Source organism: Salmo trutta, chromosome 8 (assembly GCF_901001165.1).
Source record: "Salmo trutta chromosome 8, fSalTru1.1, whole genome shotgun sequence".
NCBI classification, from domain to species: domain Eukaryota; kingdom Metazoa; phylum Chordata; class Actinopteri; order Salmoniformes; family Salmonidae; genus Salmo; species Salmo trutta.
Genome location: NC_042964.1, coordinates 31,895,997 through 31,910,572, shown reverse-complemented (window position 1 = coordinate 31,910,572; position 14,576 = coordinate 31,895,997).

Sequence of the window (14,576 nt, the reverse complement as noted above, 5' to 3'; positions counted from 1 at the left end):
CCACCATCAATGTGTAGCACCCACCTCAGTGATGCACAGCGACATATTTTGTGCCAGAACGCTCACCACACGTCAGCTATCAGGTGGAGAGGTGAGGAGTGATATATGCCAATTAGGAATAAAAAAACATAACTATATGCAGAAAAGTACCTCATACGTACAGTAAAATATTTGATGTTACGGGAATATTTTGCCTCCACTGGTCCTGGTGCACCAACGGCATCATGAACTTTAGGTGGCAATGATGGAATGTGGCCAGGTTGGGAATTTAGCCATGTCACAGGGATAAACACCTCTAATCTTACAATACGTGCCATGGGATTTTGAATGACCAAAGAGAGTCAGGACACTTGTTTTAACATCCCATCCAAAAGACGGGCACCCTACGCAGATCTCCAAATGTAATCAAGGTTTGAAATGATGTTTTAGTCAAATATTATATCTCTTTAGGCTTCTTGTGGTCAAGTTGCAGTCTAAAAATATTTGTTTTATTATGCTCCGGCCCTCCCGACCATCCCCTCAAGAAAAAATTGACCTCTGCTGAATCTAGTTGATGATCCCTGCTGTACAGAATAAAAATATTCCTAAACACGCATCCTGTTTGCAACAAGGCACTTAACTAATACAGCAAAGAATGTGGCAAAGAAATTAACTTATTTTCCTGAATATAAAGTGTTATGTTTGGGGGCAAATCCAATACAACACAACACTGAGTACCACCCTTCATATTCTCAAGCGTGGTGGTGGCTGCATCACGTATGTGCGTGCTTGTCATCGGTAAGGGCTAGGGAGTATTTTGGGGGACAAAAAGAAAGGGAATACAGCTAAGCACAGGCAAAATCCTAGAGGAAAACCTGGGTTTGTCTTTCCAACAGACACTGGGAGACAAATTCACATTTCAGCAGGACAATGACCTCAAACACAAGGCCAAATATACACTGGAGTTGCTAACTAAGACAACATGGAATGTTCCCGAGTGACCTAGTTACAGTTTGACTTAAATCGGCTTGGAAATATATGGCAAGACTTGAAAATGGCTTTCTAGCAATGATCAACATCCAACTTGACAGCACTTTTAGAATTTTTTAAAGAATAATGGGCAAATATTGTACAATCCAGCTGTGCAAGGCTCTTAACAGACTTACCCCAAAAGACTCATAGCTGTAATCACTGCCAAATATGTTTCTAACATGTATTGTCACCGGTGATGAATACTTATCTAATCAATTTTTATACATGTTAGAATTTATCTTCTACTTTTACATTACAGAGAATTTGTGTAGACTTTTGACCAAAAATGACAATTAAATCCATTTGAATCCCATTTTGTAACACAACAAAATCTTCATAAACGTAAGCAAAAAATCTGTATAAATGAATAAAATAAATACTGAGCTCAAAAAAATGGGAAATTATTTTATACTGATACAATTTCTCAGAGAAATAAATGTAGTTTAACAAGCAATACCAAAAATCTAAAAAGATAGAGGTCAAAATTATTGGTACACCCATTTTCAAAACTCTAGCACCCTCCACTTGCGAGGATAACGATACTGAGACTTTTGCTAAAATGTTTTATAAGATTGAAGAACATGTTGGGAGGGATGTTAGCCCTTTCCTCCATACAGAATCTTTCCAGATCCTTGATATCCTTCGTCTGCTCTTATTGACCGAACAGGCCCCCATTAACATCGATGGGGCTGTAGCGGAGTGGGTCGAGAGTTTCAAGATCCTTGGTGTCCACATCACCAATGAACTATCATGGTCCAGGCACACCAAGACAGTCGTGAAGAGGGCACGACAAAACCTTTTCACCCTCAAGAGACTGAAAAGATTTTGGGTCCCCAGATCCTCAAAAGGTTCTACAGCTGCACCATTGAGAGCATTCTGACTGGTTGCATCATCGCCTGGTATGGCAACTGCTCGGCATCTGACCGTATGGCACTACAGAGGGTAGTGCGAACGGCCCAGTACATCACTGGGGCCAAGCTTCCTGCCGTCCAGGACCTATATAGTAGACAGTGTCAGAGGAAAGCCCATAAAATTGTCAGACTCCAATCACCCAAGTTATAGACTGTTTTCTCTGCTACCGCATGGCAAGCAGTATCGGAGCTCCAAGTCTAGGACCAAAAGGCTCCTCAACAGCTTCTACCCCAAGCCATAAGACTGCTGAACAATTCATAAAATCGCCACCGGACAATTTACATTGACCCCCCCTCCCCTTTGTATACTGCTGCAACTCGCTGTTTGTTTGTTACCTATGCATAGTCACTTTGCCCCCACCTACATGTACAGATTATCTCAACTAACCCACACACTGACTGGGGGGGGGGATTTTGCGGTCAATTAATCATTTCTTTGTGGATTTTTATTAGTGCTTGGGGTTAGGGTCTTGCTTGAAGGTCCACTTCAGGACAAGTGTCAGTCTCCTTGCAGAGGCAACCAGGTTTTTGTCTAAAATGTCCTGGTACTTGGTAAAGTTTATGATGCCGTTGGTGCCCCAGGACCAGTGGAGGCAAAATATTCCCGTAACATCGAATATTTTACTGTATATATGAGATACTTTTCTGCATATAGTTATGTTTTTAGTTATGTCCCCACATCCTGATAAATATTTTACAGCACCAGTCAAAAGTTTGGACACCTAGTCATTTCAGGGTTTTTCTTTACTTTTACTATTTTATACACTGTAGAATAATAGCGAAGACATCAAAACTATGAAATAACACGGAATCATGTAGGAACCAAAAAAGTGTTAAACAAATCAAAATATGTTTTATATGTGAGATTCTTCAAAGTAGCCACCCTTTGCCTTGATGACAGCTTTGCATACTCTTGGCATTCTCTCAACCAGCTTCATGAGGTAGTCACCTGAAATGCATTTCAATTAACAGGTGTGCCTTGTTAAAAGTTAATTTGTGGAAGTTCTTTCCTTCTTAATGTGTTTGAGCCAATAAGTTGTGTTGTGATAAGGTAGGGGTGATATATAGAAGATAGCCCTATTTGGAAAAATACCAAGTCCATATTATGGCAAGCACAGCTCAAATAAGCAAAGAGAAACGACAGTCCATCATTACTTTAAGACATGAAGGTCAGTCAATCCAGAACATTTCAATAACTTTGAAAGGTTCTTCAAGTGCAGTTGTAAAAAACATCAAGCCCAATGATGAAACTGGCTCTCACGAGGACCACCACAGGAATGGACAACCCAGAGTTACCTCTGCTGCAGAGGATAAGTTCATTAGAGTTACCAGCTTCAGATTGCAGCCCAAATAAATGCTTCACAGAGCTCAAGTAAAAGACACATCTCAACATCAACTGTTCAGAGGAGACTGCGTGAATCAGGCCTCCATGGTCAAATAGCTGCAAAGAAACCATTACTAAAGGACACCAATGAGAAGAGACTTGCTTGGGCCAAGAAATACGAGCAATGGACATTAGACCGGTGGAAATCTGTCTTTTGGTCTGATGAGTCCAAATTTGAGATTTATGGTTCCAGCCGGCTGTGTCGTTGTGAGACGCAGAGTAGGTGAATGGATGATCTCTGCATGTGTGGTTTCCCACGTGAAGCATGGAGGAGGTGTGATGGTGTGGGGGAGCTTTGCTGGTGACACTGTCTGTGATTTATTTAGAAATCAAGGCACATTTAACCATCATGGCTATCACAGTATTCTGCAGCGATACGCCATCGCATCTGGTTCGCACTTAGTGTAACTATTGTTTTTCAACATGACAATTACCCAAAACACACCTCTAGACTGTGTAAGGGCTTTGACCAAGAAAGATCGTGATGGAGTGCTGCATCAGATGACCTGGCCTCCACAATCACCCAACCTGTCACGGTTGTTGTAGGATGAAGGAGCGGACCAAGCGCAGCGTGTGTATCGTTCCATATTTTCTTTATTAAACTGTGAAACTATGCAATACATACAAATAAACGAATGAACAAAAACAACAAACCGTGACAAAGAGTTACAACATACACTTACTCGAAAACAATCTCCCACAAACCCAGGTGGGAAAAACACCTACTTAAGTATGATCTCCAATTAGAGACAACGATGACCATCTGCCTCTAATTGGAGATCATAAGCCCAACATGGAAATACAAAACTAGAACATAACAACATAGAAAATCTAAACTAGAAAAAAAGACTGTCACGCCCTGACCTACTCTACCATAGAAAATAACAGCTTTCTATGGTCAGGATGTGACACAAACTCATCCAAATTATTTTATTTATCTTTATTTAACTAGACAAGTCAGTTAAGAACAAATTCTTATTTAAAATGACGGCCTAGGAACAGTGGGTTAACTGCCTTGTTCAGGGGCAGAGCGACAGATTTTTACCTTGTCAGCTCGGGGATTCAATCTAGCAACCTTTCAGTTACTGGCCCAATGCTCTAACCACTAGGCTACCTGCCACCCCAAATGAGATGGTTTGGGCTGAGGTGGACCGCAGAGTGAAGGAAAAGCAGCCAACAGGTGCTCAGCATATGTGTGAACTCCTTCAAGACTGTTGGAAAAGCATTCCTCAAGAAGCTGGTTGGGAGGTTGCCAAGAGTGTGCAAAGCTGTCATCAAGACAAAGGGTGGCTACTTTGAAGAATCTAAAATCTAAAATGTATTTAGATTTGTTTAACACTTTTTTGGTTACTACATGATTCCATATGTGTTATTTTATAGTTTTGATGTCTTCACTGTTATTCTACAATGTAGAAAATATTAAAAATAAAGAAAAACCCTTGAATGAGTAGGTGTGTCCAAACTTTTGACTGGTACTGTCCATTTTAGTAATTTAGCAGACATTCTTATCCAGAGCGACTTACAGGAGCAATTAGGGTAAAGTGCCTTGCTCATCTAGTTAGTTCGGTGATTCGAACCAGCGACTTTTCAGTTACTGGCCCAATGCCCCTAACCGCTAGGCTACTGTTAATGATAATAATAATTTGGTGTGTGCTTATGTTTGTCCTATTTCATACATGTAGAAGTATTAATTATATGCATGTTTGAATTGGAAATGTGTTGTTTGGATATCCCAACTCCCCCTGAGACACCGTCTGAGAGTGGGGTCACGGCCAGGGTCTGGCATTATCAACAGCAACCCTGGAGCAATTAGGGTTACGTGCCTTGGTCAAGGGCACATCGCCAGATTTTTCACCTTGTCGATTCGGGAATTCAGAAAGCAACCTTTCGATTCCTGGCTCAATGCTCTAACCTATAGGCTACCTGCCGCCCTGCGTCGTGTGTGTGTGTGTGTGTGTGTGTGTGTGTGTCTATGTCTGTGTGTCTGTGTGTCTGTGTGTTTCTTTTAGGAAACACAGACACAGCAGCACATTTTGGGAATGTGAACTTGACCGTAGAAAGGGAGTAGGCAGACACACACAGTCTTACACACACAAACACACACCTGAGGGCACAGGGCAACATAAGGACAGGGAGAACTCAGTGAACCTTAGTGAATCACTGGCCAAACTAATCAGATCACCCCAGGGGAAATGAGAGCCCCCTCTGCATCCTTGCCCCCACCCTACCATACCCCACCCATCACACACCTTCTGACTGAATTTGGATATGCCCCCCCCCCCCCCCCCCCCCCCCCCCCCAGCAGAACATATCCCTATAGATGAGTGGTTCCCAAACTGTGGGGCACACAAGGTGTTGGCAGGGGGTCCCTCCCAAAAAAAACATTTTTTGGTTTGTTGGAAGGGGGTATTGTTATGTTTTTGGGGGGGATGTCAGTCCGGCTTTCAACTTACTCTTGAAAGCTGTAATAGTAGAATGCACAACGTGCAATTTCGACATTGGGTAGTGCATCATCAGTTTTCCTCTTGTCATGTCAGTCGTTGCATACCGTAGAGAGCTATTTATAACTTGCCAGAAAGGTCCAGATCAACTAGACCATGTCAGCGAATGTTTTTTAGCTAGGTTTTTACTCATAGATTTTGTTGTAACATGAGTCACTCAAATAACATGAATACACATTAGACATGACAAAATGTATAGAATTGCAAGAGAATTAGCTTTAAAACAGCAAAATGTTTTCTGCACCCCATGATAATGTGTGTAGAAATGCAGAAAATAAGCTTTAAACCTGCAGAACCTTAACCACCAACAAGAGGGGTGTGAACTGTTTGTGTCATGAACAGTGCTTGTAACCAAAGAAATAGACAGGGTGTGCACAGTTGCAGGATGCTCCCCCCCCCCCAGTGAAAAAGTTTGAGAACCACTGCTATAGAGTTCTGTGTGTGTGTCGCCTTCCCCTTGGGTACCACTCAGTGCTAGATGACTTCAGGGCCTTTTAGAACTTTTAGAGCTCCACTCTCAGCACTGATAGGCTGCGCTATATACCTGTACCCCTAGTCCCGCCTCCCCTGCCTAGCTTATCCGTTATGTTAGGTTGTGATTACGGTTTGATCCAAACTCTCATTTCAGCCAGATCAGGATGAGCTTGTGGAAATCTCTCATTCTTCACCAGAAATGAGAGGGATGGCATCCCAAACCCGGCATACTGCATCCAGATGGGAGGGATCCTGTGGGGGAGCCTTGTGATCCAAGTGTTAACTGAGAGGAGTAGCGTGTTGTAACACCGCATGTGGCTGTGGCATGGGATGAGGAGAGGACTGGGTGAGGTTCAGTGGTGCCCGCTGAGCCCCAGCTGACCTATTTTCCATACCGCAAGAGAGAAGGGTACAGAGTACAGTGCACTCTGATTATAGTGATTACATCTGAGCAGGACAGCTTGATCACTATCACTAACTGCATTCACTATAAGCTGAGTGCACTGTATGTGATATCAATACATAGTCAGCCTGGTTCTGTAACATGGCTGTGTATGGTTTGTATCTGCTCTTAATGTCACACACACACACACTCTCTCTCTCTCACTCCCTCTCTGTTGAATATGTAGTTGATATGTAATATGTTCCGTCTAATAAAATAAACATCTGTTATGAATGAACTCTGTCTGTGTATGTACATGTTTAGAATAACTGGTAAAAGCCTAGGTTTAGGTGTGGAGCTCTTGTGACATATGCAAACATACAGTCCCATGCCGGATCGCATGATATATTCCATATATTTACAGCATAACGTCCTACAATGAAAGAGGTCACACTGAGATGGCAAATAGTGATATTTGTTTTCGTATACACTGTGCATTTCAAATATGTCATATGTGATTACAATAACGTCAAACATCAGTGCATGGCTCTTATCTAAGTGTATTTAGAATGGAAACCAGGGCCCAGTATCACGCCTCGACACTCCCCACAGAATACTCAACAACGAACTGACCAATTTCAAGCTTATTAACTCTCACAGACTGAAAACCCCTGAGGGATGATGGAGAGTCAATGAAAGAAACAACACCATACTTCACAAAGATGGAGTGAAGGGCTCGATGGGGAGAGGGGAAAAGAGCGGTCCATTGGGGGAGATGAAGGGAGAGAGAGAGTGGTGTGTGCCAATACATTTGGTTCTTATTAAACCTTTAATAAAAATTCTATAACCATTTAAAGGGACAATGTACTATAAACATAACCAAACATTCAAGTCACAGTCAACCTGTCATATAAAAACTGCATTTACCCTATATTTGACTCATTAGGCATAATGAGTTGTTGAACAACATACTGACAGCCCTGACCTCTTGATTAATTTGGAATGACTGTTAATGGCAACAATTCTGGAACCTTTGGCACGTCGGTGCTTGAGTCTGGGCCCATAAGAGCATAAATATTAGCACTGTCTGGGTTTTAGATGCTTCCTGACTGTGTCAGTGCACATTTGGCAAGAAGAGACAGGATAGTTATAGCTAGTTATAGCCTACCACATTTCCACTTACGGATTGATGTGTGTTGAATACCTCTCTGAGCAGAAACACAAGCTCCAGGAGAGATGGATGCACTAACTCTGTCTCCATTAAGCCTCCCCCTAAACTTACAACAGCCGTCGTCGCTGTGGTGTGGCGCATAAAAGCAACCACACACACAAAAATTATATATATAAACTCAGCAAAAAAAGAAACGTCCCTTTTTCAGGACCCTGTCTTTCAAAGATAATTCAAAAAAATCCAAATAAATTCACAGATCATCATTGTAAAGGGTTTAAACACTGTTTCCAATGCTTGTTCAATGAACCATAAATAATTCATGATCATGAACACTTGTAGAATGGTCGTTTAGACACTAACAGCTTACAGACGGTAGGCAATTAAGGTCACAGTTATGAAAACTTAGGACACTAAAGAGGCCTTTATACTGACTCTGAAAAACACCAAAAGAAATATGCCCAGGGTCCCTGCTCATCTGCGTGAACTAGCCATAGGCATGCTGCAAGGACGCATGAGGACTGCAGATGTGGCCAGGGCAATAAATTGCAATGTCTGTACTGTGTGACGCCTAAGACAGCGCTACAGGGAGACAGGACGGACAGCTGATCGTTCTCGCAGTGGCAGACCACGTGTAACACTAGCACAGGATCGGTACATCCGAACATCACATCTGCGGGACAGGTACAGGATGGCAACAACAACTGCCAGAGTTACACCAGGAACGCACAATCCCTCCATCAGTGCTCAGACTGTCTGCAATAGGCTGAGAGAGGCTGGACTGAGGGCCTGTAGGCCTGTTGTAAGGCAGGTCCTCACCAGACATCACCGGCAACAACTTCGGCTATGTTTTGTCTCACCAGGGGTGATGGTCACGTTTATCGTCGAAGGAATGAGCGTTACACCGAGGCCTGTACTCTGGAGCGGGAACGATTTGGAGGTGGAGGGTCCGTCATGGTCTGGGGCGGTGTGTCACAGCATCATCGGACTGAGCTTGTTGTCATTGCAGGCAATCTCAACGCTGTGCGTTACAGGGAAGATGTCCTCCTCCCTCATGTGGTACCCTTCCTGTAGGCTCATCCTGACATGACCCTCCAGCATGACAATGCCATCAGCCATACTGCACGTTCTGTGCGTGATTTCCTGCAAGAAAGGAATGTCAGTGTTCTGGCATGGCCAGCAAAGAGCCCGGATCTCAATCCCATTGAGCACGTCTGGGACCTGTTGGATCGGAGGGTGAGGGCTAGGGCCATTCCCCCCAGAAATGTCTGGGAACTTGCAGGGGCCTTGGTGGAAGAGTGGGGTAACATCTCACAGCAAGAACTGGCAAATCTGGTGCAGTCCGTGAGGAGATGCACTGCAGTACTTAATGCAGCTGGTGGCCACACCAGATACTGACTGTTACTTTTTTTGACCCCACCTTTGTTCAAGGACACATTATTCAATTTCTGTCAGTCATGTCTGTGGAACTTGTTCAGTTTATGTCTCAGTTGTTGAGTCTTATGTTCATACAAATATTTACACATGTTAAGTTTGCTGAAAATAAACTCAGTTGACAGTGAGAGGACGTTTCTTTTTTGCTGAGTTTATTATTACATTTCTTATCCAGCAGGGGCAACCTTCTAACGTAAGTTGTGCATCCATCTTGACATGTTCTCCAAAACACAAATGAGATTTCATTAATTGAGTCCTGAAGGTATTGCTTTGCATATAGAATAAAATTCTGGGAAGTCATATGTTTCTAAGAACTTCATATAAGAGAGTATATTTCCTTCTTTATCAAATAAATCAAGCCCAAATATGTTTCTTTCAAGATACGGTATTGAGCTCAATTTGGCCTCTGTGTGCGAAATTGAGTCACCATCCATACAATGCATCCGACCACATTTTCAGATCAATCATAAATTGGCTCTTACTCAGATAAGGTTACATATCTTTTCCATTCGTAATAGGACAAAAGTTGAAGGTATTGCTAGTTTATACCAACAGCCTAGCCTATTTATTGGGGTGTTACTAACATAGTGACAATTTATTTTCATAGAAGAGCTGAGCAGGTTTGCCTCATTTGTCTTCATGCTGTTGGTAAGTTTCTATATAAGTGAATATCTCATTATGTAGTACACTTTTTTATATCTTGGTTTTCTATATGGAACTTATTTTATGTCTAAAATGTGTCTGAAGGCATTCTGGGGGGAGGGGCATTGTGGGGTGGGGTTCTATGAAATAAAACTATACTATAAAAATGAACTTTGTGTCCATTCTGAATCACCACCAGAGGGTGCTGTGAAACTGTTGTGATGCTGTTCGGACCACGGGGGTACACACCGCAGCTCTCGATACATGAATGTTTTATAAATATGCAGCACATTCCTTTCAGTAACACACGTCATTGTTTCGAGAAAGTATCTGTATACCTATATTTTAGTACCATTTTATTTCTAGGTGCATGGAATTAAAAGTGTGTGATAAAGTGTATTTGTGACAAATTTAAAGGTGACCTTCAGATATTTCACATAACTATGTGAATTTTCTCGTTGAAAGATGAGGGAGGCTTCAGGAGAGGAGGCGGGTAGACCCTTCCAATGCCAAGTCGGAGGACGGCGCCGAGGAAGGGGTTGCTCGTACCCCCTTTACATTAGCCCGATTCGACCCTTTATCTTCTGTTTCGTAGTGTTCAGACGGGACCGCTAGGCTAAAGTTGAGCCTAGCCCGTTTGGAAATGGAGCTAAAAGATAAAGAGCGGGTTAGACAGCTGGAGTTTCATTTAGAAATGAGAAAAATGGAAATAGAAACTGACAAGGAGGTGAGGATTCGACAACTGGAGCTAGACGCTGGCGCCAGTGTGACTCCACAACCTGCCCACTTCGAAGTGAGTAATATTGCTTTAGTCCTATTTCTCGGCGTTTGAGCGTGTGGCCGCTCCAGTTCCAATGTAAATTGGGAAAGCCCAGGAAATAGCAGCCGCTCTCTCCCTGGAAGACAGTTTACTATGCAATATAGTTTAAACAACCGTGTTGCGGGCTTATGAGTTGGTACCTGAAGCTTATATGCAGCGCTTCAGGAACCACAAAAAAAACCCTCTCACCGTACTTTGGAGTTGGCTAGGAACAAGGTGGTTACCTCTCGTGTTCCCTAATGAACTTCAACTCCGAGGTTCCTGGAAGGATACAAGCCATCTCCAAACCTTGTCCTAAGAACGAATTCATGTAACCTGCCACCTACACCCCGAGGGGGTCACATAGGTATGAGTTGTGTCTCTGCAGACCGACCGGACCAAAATTAACTACCACTGTGTAAACATGTAGTGACTGTCTACAGGATTCGATAGAATGCGCATTGCTTATAACAGAACCTACTTGGAGTTAACGGCGCAAAATCTCTAGAGTAAGAAGAGAACCTGTCACCCAGTTGTCTTATCTCCCAGGGCAGGTGAAGTCAGTTGGATACATTTCAGTCAGATACTAGCATGCCTGCCTCTGCTCCATATAATGTGAGAACACCTAAAGCAATGTTATTTACCAGCACACACTGTACTGCAGGGTCCCCCAACTGGTAACACTCAATGTAATTTCTATCTAGTTGATGATTCCTGCTGTACTGCAACCTTCCCTTTTATCAGGTTTGAAGATAAGACCCAAGTGCAGGCAGTGTCGAAGTAACAAGTTTATTACAAACACGGGCAGGCAAATGTACAGGACTGCAGGCAGGGTCAGGTGGAGACAATCACAAAGACAAGTGAGAGACTTCAGGGTGTGACACCTTTTGAAATATCTTTAAACTCCTCCAGAAGATGTGCCTGACTGAGCGTTCCCACGCGTTCTTCAATTATAAAAAGTCTAACGTTCCCACAGTAATACAAAACTTCTTTGCACTTACATAAGAGAAAAGAAAGCGTATGAACTGAAAGTTATGAAGACGTGAATCGCAGTTTTGGCAGACATTAAAAAAAAGTCACTAATGGAGAAACAATCATGGGGAATGATGAAGTACATTTATTTTCCCACTAAACCCTACCTGACTTGCACCAAAAGCTCAGCCTTTAGGGATTTCTCAGGGACAAAGAGTCCATAATGGTCAGCTATGGCGCAAAGGTCTACTTCACGCAACCCCTCCAAAACAATCAACAGAGGACGCTCAATAAAATTGGAGATGGCTGAGGCAGCCATTTTGTATACAGGAGCCTACTAAACACACGTAAACCTAAGTCACCCAAACTGACAACCACACCTCAAAACGCCAATCAGAGAGCTCAGAGCAGCGTGGTCCTGTGGATTTAATAATCCCGGATGAGCCCCCATTATGTTACATACGCCTCTTGGAGGGGGGAACGCAACACCCTGCTACATCTCAACTCCCTGTGGAGGGAAAAAGTACGTGATCATAGGTGCGGGGGAAGAACGACAGGCAGAGAAAGTTACCGTTTACAGGGAATTTATTATTCCTTAACATGGTAGTGTGGGGAAAAGGGGCTGGATGGAACCAAAGCAAAGGAAGTAAAAATTAAAGAGTCCCCTCTCCTACCTTACCTGCCTTCCCACTTCTTACCTAACCTTTAGCACCACCTGGCGCGCTAACCAAAATACAGGGGGTGGTCCACCCAGGTCTTACCCAGTCTGCATAGACAGATTAAATACTACGGGTTATGTATGACCGCAGGTCTCTTCGCTAAACACTCCCAAGGTACGTTCCCCTTCCCCCCTGGGAACAAATGAAACAGAACAACTTCAATAACCAAAAACACTAAGTCCTATTGACATACCTCTGAAGGAGCAACTACAAAATAATATCAACCAACAACTAACACAGGACATAAAAAATAAGCTATTTTCTGATGAAGGAACACTGGCTTTTATCAAGCTGGAGAAGGAGTTGGTAATTGAAGAGACAGCTGTTTCCCCTGACGAGAGGGAGGGGTCAGAGCTCCAATCAGCGATGGGGCCGACCAATCAGCTGCTTTAGGATTTCAGGAAGCCATTTCCTGAAATACACACACATACAAACCCACAACAACGCAGAAACTGGGGAACGTAACACCTATGATAATGCCTCTTTGGCAGCCTCATCTGATGGTGATTGACACCCACACAGGAAGCAATCAGTCTGATCCAACACTCGTCTGATCAGATTACGTGGGCATCTCTCCCTTGTACTCTTGTAATAGGTTGTACAGTCGTTGTTGATAATTAGTTTCCTAGCAGCTCTCAATAATTAGATGATATGCCTTTCCTTGGTAGAGGATAAATAGGTTGCTGTTGAAGATTATGGGTTTGAGCTCAACTCGATAATCTGATGTTCTATGAAATTATGTCAGAATAGTTTTCTTGAGTTATTGCGCAAGATGAGAATATGTTTGATGTCAACTCGACGTATATAATCAGATGTACTATATGTGATATGATAGCTACTGTTTGTTCTCAGGAGAGGATGAAGAGCTTCTGTGGGACTGGGAAGCCAAAGGCAGCACTGGATCTGATTAGCCCTCCTCTTCTTTTCCATTCCTCCTAAAGCACTAGTGTTTTCCCAGAGATGCACAGATGAAAACCTCCCTCTCTCTCTCTCTCTCTCGCACATATGACCTTACTCACACGCACCATTGCACTCTGCAATAGGTCTACCACGTGTGAGACTCTGACCCAATCTCCGCTATACTCCTGCCAAAAGCTCCGTCTTCTTATAAGGCAGGAAATACTTTACTAAATACGTCATATAAAAGTCATTTCTGTTATCTAAGATTTCGCAAAATCACGTGTGTGCAACGGATCTTACTGCGTGTCTTTGTTTGTGTGAAAGATCTTCGTGCATAACTCTGTTACTCTTTGCTCTCCTGTTATTATACGAGGCTAATGTGATATTAACGGGGCTAGGAAGTTATATAAGGTGTACCTGTATGCTGTAAGTTCTGTATGCTGGCAGTATTGGCCTTGTGATGGTAGATTTGCAATGTTTTTTAACAGGTATTTGTTTTGGCCATAGCTTGATCCTAATCAATGCAGTGCTAGGTGCTGACTGATTTACAGGCCTCCTTATCCAAAACAACAATGAGTGAGGAGAAACGGAGGAAAATAGAAAAACTGTACACAGAAGGGGGAGGAGGGTAAGAGGGAGAGTGAGCGAAAGAGAGTAGGGTAAACTGAAAGAGACAAATAGAGGGGTATGGAGAGAGCGAGAGAGATTGATAGACCTATACAATACGGACTGAGTGCCATGTATAGTTTAGATATATGCCACTTTGGTCTTACGCAGGATGTGACTCCACCCTAACGTCTTTACGATGAAAGTCTTAGAGCCATTCCATCTCCACTGCCATCTGCTCTTCCTGCCTCCAAAACAATGTATGTCCTTTTCCTGTCCTGTTCTATTTGGCCTCCTAGTGGGACGTAGCGTCCATTCCCAGGAGAACACCCGCCTGCCTGGCCGCTGTACACCCTCAACCCCAGATACTGGGTCGGGTCAGCTCTCTCTCTCTCTCTCTCTTTCTCTCTCCTCACTCTGTGTGTGTTGTGTTTGTTGAGTAACTTTTACGACGGAAAATAACCCAGCGGGACGCAGGAGTACCATTTCAATAAGTTGGGTGAAAGTCAAGCTCGAGACGTCATCCGAGTGGTCACTCAATGTTTACCACAGAGTTCTTATTCTATGCCTGTGCATTCACTATGCAGAACACCACACTGTGTCTCTCTTCTTATCCCCATCAATCTCTCCCTCCTCTCTCACTTCATCTCGCTCTCTACATGGGGTCTCGTAA